The following is an 11,870-nucleotide window of genomic DNA, read 5'->3' on the forward strand; positions in this document are numbered from 1 at the left end:
CGCTTCGAAGTTTCGGAGGCCAATCAGGTCGGCATACAAGATTCGTGCTGAAAGCTAGCACAGAAATTGGACGAGGTTGCCTCCCGCCTCTGGAAGATGAAGTAGGATCAATAAAACAAGATGTGACAAAAAATGCTACTGAGATCTCTAAGCTGGTTAAACAAAACCAAACGCTAAGGGATGACTTTGAGAGATTGGAGAATCATTTCCGAAAGAATAATTTAAGATTCCTGAATATTCCGGACGCAGAGGAAGGTACAGATATGAAGGCCTTTATAATCAGTATACTCAAACACGGTCCTAAAGGATAACAAGGATATTAATTTTGGGCAAGAGGTCCAAAGAGCGCACAGGGATCCTTTTCGGCGCAACCCCCAAAAAACCAATTTCCTCTTGTATACTGTTAAGGAGACAGTTCTCAGCAGGGCTCTAAGAGATGGGCCATATACAGTCAAGGTGTTCTCTGTTACAATAAGATATCTGTAAAGCTACAGAACAGAGGCAATGGGAGTTAGGTAACAGGATGGAGGATCTGCAGAAGCTGGGGACCATGGTGCAATTAAAAATCCCTGCGATGCTTCGTATAATGTGGGACAACCAAATGTATAATTACCGCGCTGTCGAGGATGTTGATGCATTAATAGAATCAATAAATAAGAAAAAGATAATCATTAATTAATAAGCAGATGTCTATAGATCTGCTGTGTCGGGAGACTGGATGAAGGAACTTGGATTCGCTGAAGCGCGGCAAATCTGTCGATTGAATTTTTGCTTACTTAATAGTCCCGCAATAGGCAGCCCATAAGGCATGCCTACTAAGATGGGGAGGGTTCCTCAGGGTTGGGTTAGTGGGGAGGGGTGGTGATGGTGCACGGGTGGGAAGCAGAGGAGTAAAAATAAAAAATAAAGTCCTCAGTATCGTTCAGCCAGGAATAGCTATATGAACTGCATCTGGAATAGGAGGTGGGAAAAAGAGTGAGGAGATGATGGCCAACCTAGGTAAAGATATAGATATCCCTACTTGGAATGTAAATGGTCTCAGGTCTCGTGCCAGGCAGAGGGTGGTGCTGAGGTATCTTGAAGAAAGCCAGGCCCATATTATGGTCTTGCAGGAGATGCATTTATTGGCAAGGGAGAGTAAGGAACTATTCCGCAGGTATGGACGGGTAAGGGGTAGCGATCCTAATAAGAAGGGGTTCTGGAGTGGAGGTTAAGGATTCTAGAAGGGATAGATGGGTTTTAGCTGGAATGAAATGTGCAGACTTTGAATTCATCTGTGTTGGGTTTTATGGTCCAAATGAGGATGATCCACAGTATATAGTGGATTTGGAGTTAAAGCTAGTGGAGGCTATGGTTCCGCTGATTTGGGGATTGGGGGGGGGGGGGGAGATTTTAATATTTTGCTGGATCCCATTTTGAATCGTACAACACAGAGGAATGGTGCTCCGGCACCTAAAACACGACAAGCTCTTAAAAATTTGATGCAAGATCTAGGGTTAGTAGATGTATGGAGACACCTAGGAGGACAGTCGAGAGGGTATACTTACCACAGTAAAAAGTATGGGCATCACTCCAGATTAGATTATTTTTTGGAGGAAAGGGGCCTAGCGGCAAATATAAAAGAGATCATACACCATCCAGTACATATCTCGGACCACTCAGCCATCACTATGACATTACAGGTCCCAGGAATTAAGCCCAATAACAGATAGACATTAAGGCTTGCTCTCCGCTTAGATGAGGAGGTGGTGCCCGCCCTAAAAAAAGGCCACATCGGAGTACTTTTTGATTAATACTGGTACAGCCTCCCCAGGAGTAAAGTGGGATGCTTTTAAACATGTATCCGGGGGGTATTAAAAAGTCTTGGTTTTTCTAAGGGAAGAGAAGAGAGGGGCGAATTGGCAGGAATGGAAAAATGAGTTGGTATTCTTGAGGCCTCTTTACAAGCATCAAGCGGTGGGCAAGATACAGAGATGCTGTTAAAAAGACGAAGAGGCGCAATTAAATTATAAAATCAAACTGGATTCCAAGTGTAAGGCAAGGTTGCAGTCTGGAAGTATGAGACAGTTCGAGTATGGGGTGAAAGCTGGGGCATTACTGGCTTGGAAAGCCAGGGTAGAAAGAACCAGGATTATGATTAAAGAATTGGTGGACCCTCAGTGTGAGGAGTTAGCTAATTGGGAAGATATGCAGAATTATGTGGTTTCCCTTTTTCCCTTGCTGTATAGGGAAGATACCTTTCCAGAACCCCAAAGACTAAAAGATTGGTTGGGGGAGCTTGGACTTCCTCTATTGACTAGAGAAGGAAAGGAGTGTATGGAAGCACCGATTACTCAGTAGGAGATCAGAAGGGCCGTGACTAGAGCTAAGAGTGGGAAGGCTGCCTGTTTGGATGCTATCCCTTCGGAGGTTTATAAACTTCTAATAGAGGAAATAGTTCCAGTCTGGGAGATCTTGTTTAATCTGGTGTATAAGGGGAGGACACGGGTACCTACGTCATGGAAGGAGGCCACTATAGTCTTGATCCTAAAACCAGCTAAAGACCATAGAAAGGCGGAATCGTATCGCCCGATATCCCTACTTAATGCAGGCTATAAGAATTTTGTTCGTATTTTGGCAGGGAGATTGGCCAAACTGACACCCCAGCTTATACACCTTGAACAAAAAGGATTTGTCCCAGGGAGGCTTATTCATGAACTTACTCAGCTATTAATAGGCAGTATAGACCTTGCTACAGCTCGTTCGATCCCCTTGGCTGCAGTTAAATTGGATGCAGCTAAGGCTTTCAACCATGTTTGCTGGGCTTATCTGTTGGAAGTTTTGGCGATAATGGGTTTTGGCACCTGTTTCATTACAACATTGAAAGCTCTGTATGATCAATCAACAGCTAGGATTCTTCTCAATGGTTTCCTTACACAAAGTTTCCCCGATCTCCAGGGGCACACGGCAGGGCTGTCCCATTTTCGATATTTATATTAAACCATTTGCTCAGTTATTGCGGCAAGATACCCAGGTTATATCCTTTAGTTCAGGAGCTTACACAAATTAAGTCGCACTGTATGCGGATGACCTTGCAATTTATACTTCGGACCCCGTTCTAACTATTCCCAGGGTGGAAGTTCTGGTGAAAGAATTTGGGGCAGTATCTGGTTATTTGGTAAATAATCCAAAGACCAGGATAATGTGCTGGAATGCTCCAAACTGGAGGAGAGGTGTACAGAATGAGCTTAGCTATCTAGGAATAAGTATAATAAAACCATTAGAGGAAATTCCTCAGTACAATTTGGAAAGGATAGTAAAGGAGGTTGATACATCACTAGTTAGATGGAAGAACCTGCCCCTGACCATATAAGGAGAGTGAATTTAATTAAAATGGCAATACTTCCTAAACTGACGTACCTTTTTAATTGTATCCCTCCGATGTCCCCCAAGTCTGTAATCGACAAGATACAAGGGAAATTAGTCTGTTTTGTCTGGGCATCAAAGGGAGCCCGGCTGCACTGGAAGAAATTGAGGCGTAAGCTTGAGAAGAGTGGACTGGCTTTCCCAGATCTAAAATTATACTGTATGGCTTTTCAGTTTAAAAACTGCAGAATCCTTCTAGGCAAACCGGGGTCTCCAATATAGGGAGGTTTACTGGAAGAAATGGTAAGGGAGCAGAGCTCTAAAGGTTTTTTGTATAAGTTTGGGTCGAGACGTTTTTCAAAAAAGTTAGATTGAAGATTTTAAAGGCAACACTTACTCTTCAGTTGTAAGAAAGATTCTTGGAGTGGGCTATTTCTCGGATTCCTCCTCAATTTGGGACTCACCAGGTACGCCTGAGTGCCTCCAAGACAGGTTGAGTCTCCCATTGAAGAGGGCGGGAAATTAAGTATGGGGGGGTGATCTCCTGACAGTGTAGGGTATGTTGCCTTGGGAAGTGTTAGTGGAAAAAATGGGGGATGCCCTTTCAAGATCCAAGTACCTGCAGTTGTCATCTTGTGTGGCAGCCAATGCACAGGAGATTGGCGGGATGTGGGAATTTGGATCAAAACTACAGGATGAGGCCCCCAGGAAAAAGGAAGTTGCTGACTGGTATTGGACTTTGTTAGATGCCGAAGATAGGAAGCTGAAGGCACCATACTTGATATGGGAAGGAGTTATCCAGATGACAGAGCCACAAACAATCTGGCAACTTTCCTTAAAATTACTCTACAGGGTGGTCAAACCCGCCAATCTGAAACAAGTTCATACCAAAACCGATTCCAAGATGTTGCAGATGTGGCCTGCTAAGAGCTGACGACCTACATATGTTTTTTGAGTGCCCAGAACTACAGGTGTACTGGCAGGACTTTGAGAAAGTCGTCAGGGATATTTTCGGGATGAATATAACGTTGAGCTCAACATTGGTACCGGTGGGGTTGGAGGACCGCCTCAGTCAGCCCCTATCGGCAGACAGGAGGGCCCTTCTGTTTTATTTGATGCTTTTAGCATGTAAGCGATGGACGAACCCCCTCCCCACCAAGGGTTTTGATTGGCTTCAGGCAATTACAACTATATGCAAAATGGACACTGGTGCGGGGGGGGGGGGGTTTCTCGCAGTGGGTTATGGGACGATTTCCAAAGATGGTGTGCAACAGCAATGTATTAAGGAAGTGTCCTTTGATCCTGCGTGAAACCAGGAAACTGGTAGGACTGATCAGTAGGGCAAGAGTTACAATGCAAGTGGCCTGGGGTCAGAATAGGTCATATACTAAGGCCTGGTTTTGCAAACAATGGTGATATGAGGACAAAAATAAAATAGTAAATAGATTAACTACACTGGTTTTAAGCTTCAATCTTACACTAAACAAATAAATGTGGATTAAAAAAATACCATAAAACCAGAAGCCCTATTCATGAAGTAATGGCAGTCTACAGTACTGCCATATGTGCAGGCATGCATACATTAAATTGCACGTGCTGGTATTCCACAATATACTGCTTCCACTTTTTTTTTTTTTATTTCCAATTTCAAGATGCAAGAAGAAATGGACGGGCAGAGAAATGAGGGAGTAACCACAGAGCACGCTGGCCAGTATTTAAAGGGGGAGAAGCAGCCGACGTGTGTGAGAGCAAGAACATAAGTACTCTTGAAGAGAAAGAAGTTTCCCAGAATTTGAACAGTTGAAGGTTACAAGTCATGCATTCAAAATTGTGATAAACCAGCTATGCTACAAGGGAGGGCCAAAAACAAAGGGGAAAGGAAAGTCATTGAAAAGAAACAAGCATATGAAAGTGACAAGAAAAGTCAACCAATGGTAAGCTCTAAGGCAACTGCAAGTTTTGGTCTTTTGGCAACAGAAAGCTAAAGGCTGGGAGGCCTTAAGTTAATAATGGAAAAGAAGTGTAAAACCATTAAGTGCTCAAATAAATTAAGGGGCTGATTCAAAACAAATTACAAAAAGTGAACGTGCAAGTCAATTACCTTGCATGCATGCAAGTTTATAACTCTCAGGAATTCACATGAGTTTACAGAAGTAGGCCTGGAAAAAGTGCAGGTTTCCAGGCATATTCATAGATAAAAATATAAGTGAATTTCACTTTTGCATGAGCTAATATACAAACAAATACCTTCAGGTTAAGTACAAATTTACTTCCTGAAAATCTTTTCTTTTTTCTCCAGGGGTAAACTCCTTCGTCTACACCTCAACGTTTCAGAGAGGGATGTGTTCCTTCATACCCTGGAAAAAGTTTTACTCTTAGGCAAGTATCATCTAGATTTACTTACATTTTGTGAAATCAAGTGAATGCTTAAAAGTAAATTTGTCAGAGCAATTTACAAGACACTTGTTCCAAAACTAAAGCAAGAGCGCTATGAAACAGAAAAATAGCACACCTGATCTCTGCAATAGTCAGAATTAGTTGCTGTGCCACAGAGATGGCAGAGAGGGAATGGTGAAAAAGAGGGGCCATGTTGTAACAAAAATGAAGGAGGAGACTGCCCACTTTGCTAGGCAATAGTTATCATTAGTGAAGCAGGTGCAATGTCACTAGGGCCCAGGGTTGTGTGGGACCCACTGCATCAGAATTAGGAAACCTTTATATTACAAACGGGGCATGAAGGCTCCTTTTTCCTTGTTAAAGTTAGTTGCTGCAAACAGGGGATATGAGAAAATACATGGAAGCTGATTTTTTTTTTCCTGAAAGAGGCACGGTCTGTTTCTAGATTGGAACGATGGCCAGAAATGGTAGGGAATGGATGAAACAGGCAGAGGAGACAGCCTGCTACTCAAGATCGGGGCTATCATTAGTGCAGCAAGTGTAATTCCTTTGGGGCCCAGGAGTGCGAGCAGCTCACATTGCCCCAATTATGAAGCGTAGTGTTTTATGGTCAATTTCTGTTTGGGGATTAGATCTTCTGTAAACCTCACCTTTAGTGTAGATTATGAGCTACCGTAGAAGTACCCATGAAATTATCTCATATACTCCGCCCTGCCACTCCAGAAATTCTTACAAAAAAGTTTTGGCGGGGGCAGGCTTCAAAACATTCTGCTCGAGGTGGGTGGGTGGCTCTGAGAAAAAAGGTTTGAAGACGGTTGCACTACACGATATCTTTCTCAACTACAGTTCTGCAATTTCCAATTGCACCAATACTTCAGGAACTATACTAAATATGGACCTAGACAGCGATTCTGCTCTGGCATCCCCTTCTCTGCCTTTCTCATCCTTGGAGCTTCTCCAAGCTGAGCTTGTCTTCTCCACTACGGCTCAAAAAAAAAAGTGTCACCTTCATCTACCACTCATAATCAGAATCTCTGTAGTCTGCTTTCCGATCTCAGACCTTGCCAAACCCTTTGACACTATCCTACCTAGCTGGAACAAGACTTCTGACCCTGCCACTAAGGAACTTTTGGTGCTGGTCTAAGATCTTCACCAACAATCTTCACACCGGCCGGCGATGGAACAAACCAACTGCAGTTAAGCCTGCAGTAGCAGAGACGTTTTGAGGCATGGGCAGAGAGGGCTCTGGCCCAAGTGCCCAGCCTTTCAGGGGGCCCCCTGCCAGCTCTGTTCTGCATAGTCTTACCCTGATGACCTTGAATAGTTCCTAATTGTTTTAAATACCATTTTCCTTTAATTTATTTTTAATGCTGGAGTGTATTACCGACATTTTGAAGAGGAATGTGTTTAGGTAAAAATGCAACATCCATGAAAAAAAAAGAAAAGCTTCTTTTAGATCAAAAGAGGACCTCACATATGATAAATGGGAGGGTGTCTCAGATTATTTGCAGTGATTTTAGTATACTGCCAGTGCTTTAAATGGGCCGGTACTGAGTACCGGCACTTCTTAGATTTTTCCCTCAGGGTACCGGCACTTCTCTACTTCAGAGGAGAGTACCGGTACTCAAGAAAAAGTAGACTCATTGGCTGTGCTGGTGAGCAGGAGTGGAACGTGTCTCTGGAAGCCAAGGCGCCGCTTCTGCATCTCCGACCTGAGCCCCAGCTGAGCTATTCAGCAGGGCTCATGTGAATAATGTCCGGGTGCTCGCCATCACGCTGTGCTTGACAAAGCAGGGTCCCTTCAGGCCCTGTACTGTCAATCACATTCTCACTATCATGTGCGTTCGTGCAAGCACAGGAATCCTGGCAGTGGCAACCAGGCTAAGGCCAGTCCGGTCCTGGTGGCAATTAAAAATGCCATGGTAGGTGACAAGAAAAGATGGCTTTCAGCTACCTGAGTCTTTTGTGTGTCTACTAAGTTTGTGTGTATGCCTGTTTTTGTACGAAAAAGTGAAAGAAAGAGAGCGAACCAAGACACTCTCAGGAGGTATTTTAAAGAAAATGTGTGGCACTTTGTTTGTACATGTCTGCTCTGCGACAAAGTTCCATAAATAACATAAAAGGGAGGGTTGGTGGGTGGTTGAGTGGATGGATGAGTGAGCAAGGGTGGATGTATAGATGGATGGATGTATGATTGAAAGCTTGCATGGGTGAAAGAAGGTGGATGATTGGATAAAGGGCGGATGGTGGGTGGATAAGTGAGTTTGGATGGATGTATGAAAGGTAGGGAGGATGGATGAAAGGGTGGATGATGGATGAGTGAAAGGAGGGATTGAGTGAAAGGGTGGATGGAATAAAGGAGTGAAAGTGTTAATGGATGGATGAGTGAAAGAATTGATGGATGAGGGAAAGGGTGTATAAAGAGATGGATGAGCTAAAGGATGAATGGTTAGGTTTGGAGATGGATGGATTGATAGGTTTGGATATGAACGCTGGATAGACGGAATGGTGAAAATGAATGATTGATGAAAGACTGAATAGACGATAGAATGTAAAGGTTAAATGGTGGACATAAGTAGGTAAATGGTAGGATGCAAGGATGAATGGATAGATTGATGGAAGAGACAAGAGATATCTTCTGGGGAGGGTCATGATGAGTTGCTTCATTTGCTTGGTGCCATAAGAGCTTTGGTGCGACGTAGGGGTATTTTCAGTTTCTTCCTACTCGCGTGCTCAAAAATATATAGTATTGTGCCAAACATCAATTAACAGTATGACATTAAGAAGGTGCAACTATTGCAAAAAAAGGAAATGTTAACATATTATTGCATTTCTCTTTCATTTTGTGTAATGAGTTAACCTGCTTTGTTTAATTGATCACATTTCTCATGTGTTTTGGTATATGCTGCAACTAATATAGAAGTTAAGTATCATTATGGCTTGGCCTTAGCCCCGCCCCTAGCCCCGCCCCCTCACTATACCTCTAGCTCATTTTAATGAGTACCTGCACTTATTTTTTCCCATTTAAAGCACTGTATACTGCTGCTGTGTTACAACATTGAAAACACACCTCTCTACCACTATTAGACCTAAAATCATTTAGAATTTGGAGGAAGGTGCCTGCACACTGTCAGTGACCTGGCCAAAGAGGGCAAGACAGCGGTGAAACTGTATCATAAATTCAAAGCTGGTCTGAACAGGGGCCCCCAAAATATGTTTGGCCCAGGGCCCCCAATATCATTAAGATGTCACTACGTAGCGTACCCCTCCATTTCTATGAGGCAGACCGAATCTGCAACACTTTCTGCTCAAAGTACTTTGTAACTTGTGCCTAGAAAAATTGCTTTGCCTAAAGAAGCCCAGCACATATTGAAGGGCAGTGACAGTTGAGACCAAACGACCCGCGGATACCATAGAACCTATCTGACCTTGCCACGGGCACGACAGCGCACAGTCTTTTTAAAGGAATAAACTGTACGGAGGCGCGCGTGGTACTGACTACAACCGCTGTCTCGCGCCGCTCTGCCTGGGAGAGCTATCTCGAAAACCGCCATCACTTAAAGCTCGCTCACCTTGCGAGACCGTAACCTCCGGGAACCAGCAGAGATGGCAGCCTAGGAAAAGACACCGCGAGGGGCAGCATGGGAAATCACGCATGCGCACAATTTCTAAACGTGAGAGGCTGATACTTGCTTTTAGGTGGGCGGTCGTGTTCGCCCAGAGAAATAAGCCATATCAGAAGCGCTCTGTTAAAAAAAATTATTTAAAAAAAACAGAACTGAGTTATGAAAAGGAGACGCTCTTGGATCGTTGTAGACTTTGAGGAAGGTTCGCAGGAGTGGACAAAATAAGGTCGAAGGAAGACTGGAACGGCTACTTAGTTCCTACTAGGATGTAGAAATTGACGGCCACATTGGATGAGGACGTCTATGTTTTCAAGCGGAGACAAAAAGCGAACGAAGAGTGGTTTCAGTCCCATTGAAGCTCTGACCGCTGTGTGAAACGTACCCTGTCTCGGCCTTACTCCCCTGTCCTTGCTTTGTATGGCTTCTTGTGTTATGTATTTATTTAGTAGTCAGAAAAACACCACACATCTTTCCCTTGCTTGGAAGCTCTGAACAGTTTGCTATGAGTTTGACAGAAGAGTCAAGGATCGTGTTGTCACACCCACCAGAATATAGATGCCTGTATAAGGGAACTTTGCGGCACAATGAAAATACATTTTGTATCATATCAATGCAAATATTAGCCCGACTACATACCGGTAATCTTCATTATTCCTAGTGCTACTCGTCCCAGTAATCACCCGTGAGATTTAAGTCCCCTTTCAACAAGACAGGAAAAACAAGCATTTACAATGCAATGGTCTCGGCATTGGTAAAGTTAGAGCTATTGGCATTGGTCATGACATTATTTTTGTTTGTTTTTGTTTTTAAAACATTTAACCCCTTCGCTGCGGCGGGAATTCCGCCGCAGCGCTGGAGGGTGCGGGGGGGGCAGCGCGGTGGCGCTGTGCTCATGACGGAGCCACTCCGTCATGAGCCACGGTTGAGCTGTGCTCATGACGGAGCGGTCCCGTCATGACTCCGCCCAGTTGCGCTGTCCCCCCGCACAGGCGGGGAAACAGCGCCGCGTGGGCGGAGCGGCCGCCAACGGTCGTGGCATGACGGAACCGCTCGGTCATGAGCACACGGCAACCGTGGCTCATGACGGAGCGGTTCCGTCATGAGCGGGGAAGGGGTTAAAGAAATGGCATTGTCATGAGCAATGCCTATAGCTCTAACTTTAACAATGCCGAGACCGTTGCATTGTAAATGCTTGTTCCTTTTGTAACGTATCGTTTGCTACCTCTTGTATTCTGTTTGCTCTTGATACTTGCACAATTGTCACTTTTGCCTCATGTAACGTAACGTTTGCTTTTGTAACATGCTCACTTGTAATTTTTTTCCTCATGTATCATTACTGTTCCTATTGCGAAGCGCTCTGACACCTTCGGGTAAAGTCCGTGCTATATAAAAACGCATTAAATAAATAAAAAACTTGAGTACTTCACAGGCCTTTAGAAGACCGTTTACTTGTTAATGGGGCTTTGTTGTTTTTCACCCCTTCTTAGAGCCCCTGCATCTTCAATCAGCCGATTGCCTGAAGAATTAGTCCCCCCGAAATTTTTATTAGCCCCCCCGCCCCGAAATGTCTCTCTACTTGCGCCTCTGGTATGTACATTTTTGATGTTATGATTTACATGCAAACTGTCTACATGGCTCGCCTGGATAATAGGCTCTTAGCGATTCAGACCGTTGGCTCGGCTGTCCCTGTTAATTTGTTAGTTTACCCACCTCTAATAGCTGTTGTAATACAAGAGAATCCCCCGCGCTGCTCTTGCCGTTTGTCTGTCCTTCCCTTGCCTTTCCTCCATCCTTCCCTCCTATACTCCTCTCCACCCTAGTCTGGCATTCCCAGCCCGAGATACGGTATCAGACCCCGTCAATGAAGGAGCTCCAGTTAAGACCCACTCCCTCCATTCAACGTGGACAGCAGCATCCACCGACTGTACGAGCAGGACTGCACAGCCCAGACAAAGCACGTGCGGACATCACACACCACAGCTGTATGGCGCACTAGGATTGGTTGAGGGACAGTAATACTCTTGTCCTAGACCGCCCATTTATAGCCGGCACCCAGGATATGTTCAGCCGTAGGATTGGTTGCTATGCAACCCGGAAATGCTAAAATTACGGAACGAAAACATGACAGCCGTTACAAGATCAGTTAAAAAAAATCTTAGAACACATTGCTTAACAAGTGTATGCTCTGTGTGGTGTTGCTTAAGATTGTTTATTATGGAGGGGCGTGGCTTGAAAGCAAAGCATGGCGGACGTGCCCTAGCAGAGCTCCGTCTACCTGAGCCCGTATCCGCCGATATCCAGCAGTGATCCTGACCCCAGCTGCATCACAGACCGTGCAGTGACCTGCAAGGAAGTCGCCACACAGTACGGGTTTGGTTCCTGCTACTGCATCGTCTTCGATGGCGGGCGGAGGCACATGGGGCATCTGCCTGCGTGGAGGCAGCGCAGAGCAGGGAGGCAGGCCGCGGGCGCCTGAGCCCACCGAGGCAGCGCAGAATAGCA

The 11,870-nt window shown here is 44.8% G+C and overlaps 1 protein-coding gene across 2 annotated transcripts in view; it reads right to left on the reverse strand.

The window, feature by feature from the left end:
* Positions 1-9,597, reverse strand: part of ATP5PF (ATP synthase peripheral stalk subunit F6) — a 44,989-nt gene extending 35,392 nt beyond the window's left edge. Inside the window, exon 1 of one of the 2 annotated variants that reach the window (XM_085623065.1) lies at positions 9,315-9,597. The gene's annotated coding sequence lies outside the window, so the exon portion shown is untranslated. Of the gene's footprint in view, positions 1-5,592; positions 5,698-9,314 lie in introns of those variants that run through there. The other variant, XM_085623066.1, reaches the window with a different exon arrangement.
* Positions 9,598-11,870: the final 2,273 nt, after the last annotated feature.

The sequence above is a fragment of the Triturus cristatus genome, chromosome 8 (assembly GCF_964204655.1).
Source record: "Triturus cristatus chromosome 8, aTriCri1.1, whole genome shotgun sequence".
In the NCBI taxonomy this organism is placed as follows: Eukaryota; Metazoa; Chordata; class Amphibia; order Caudata; family Salamandridae; genus Triturus; species Triturus cristatus.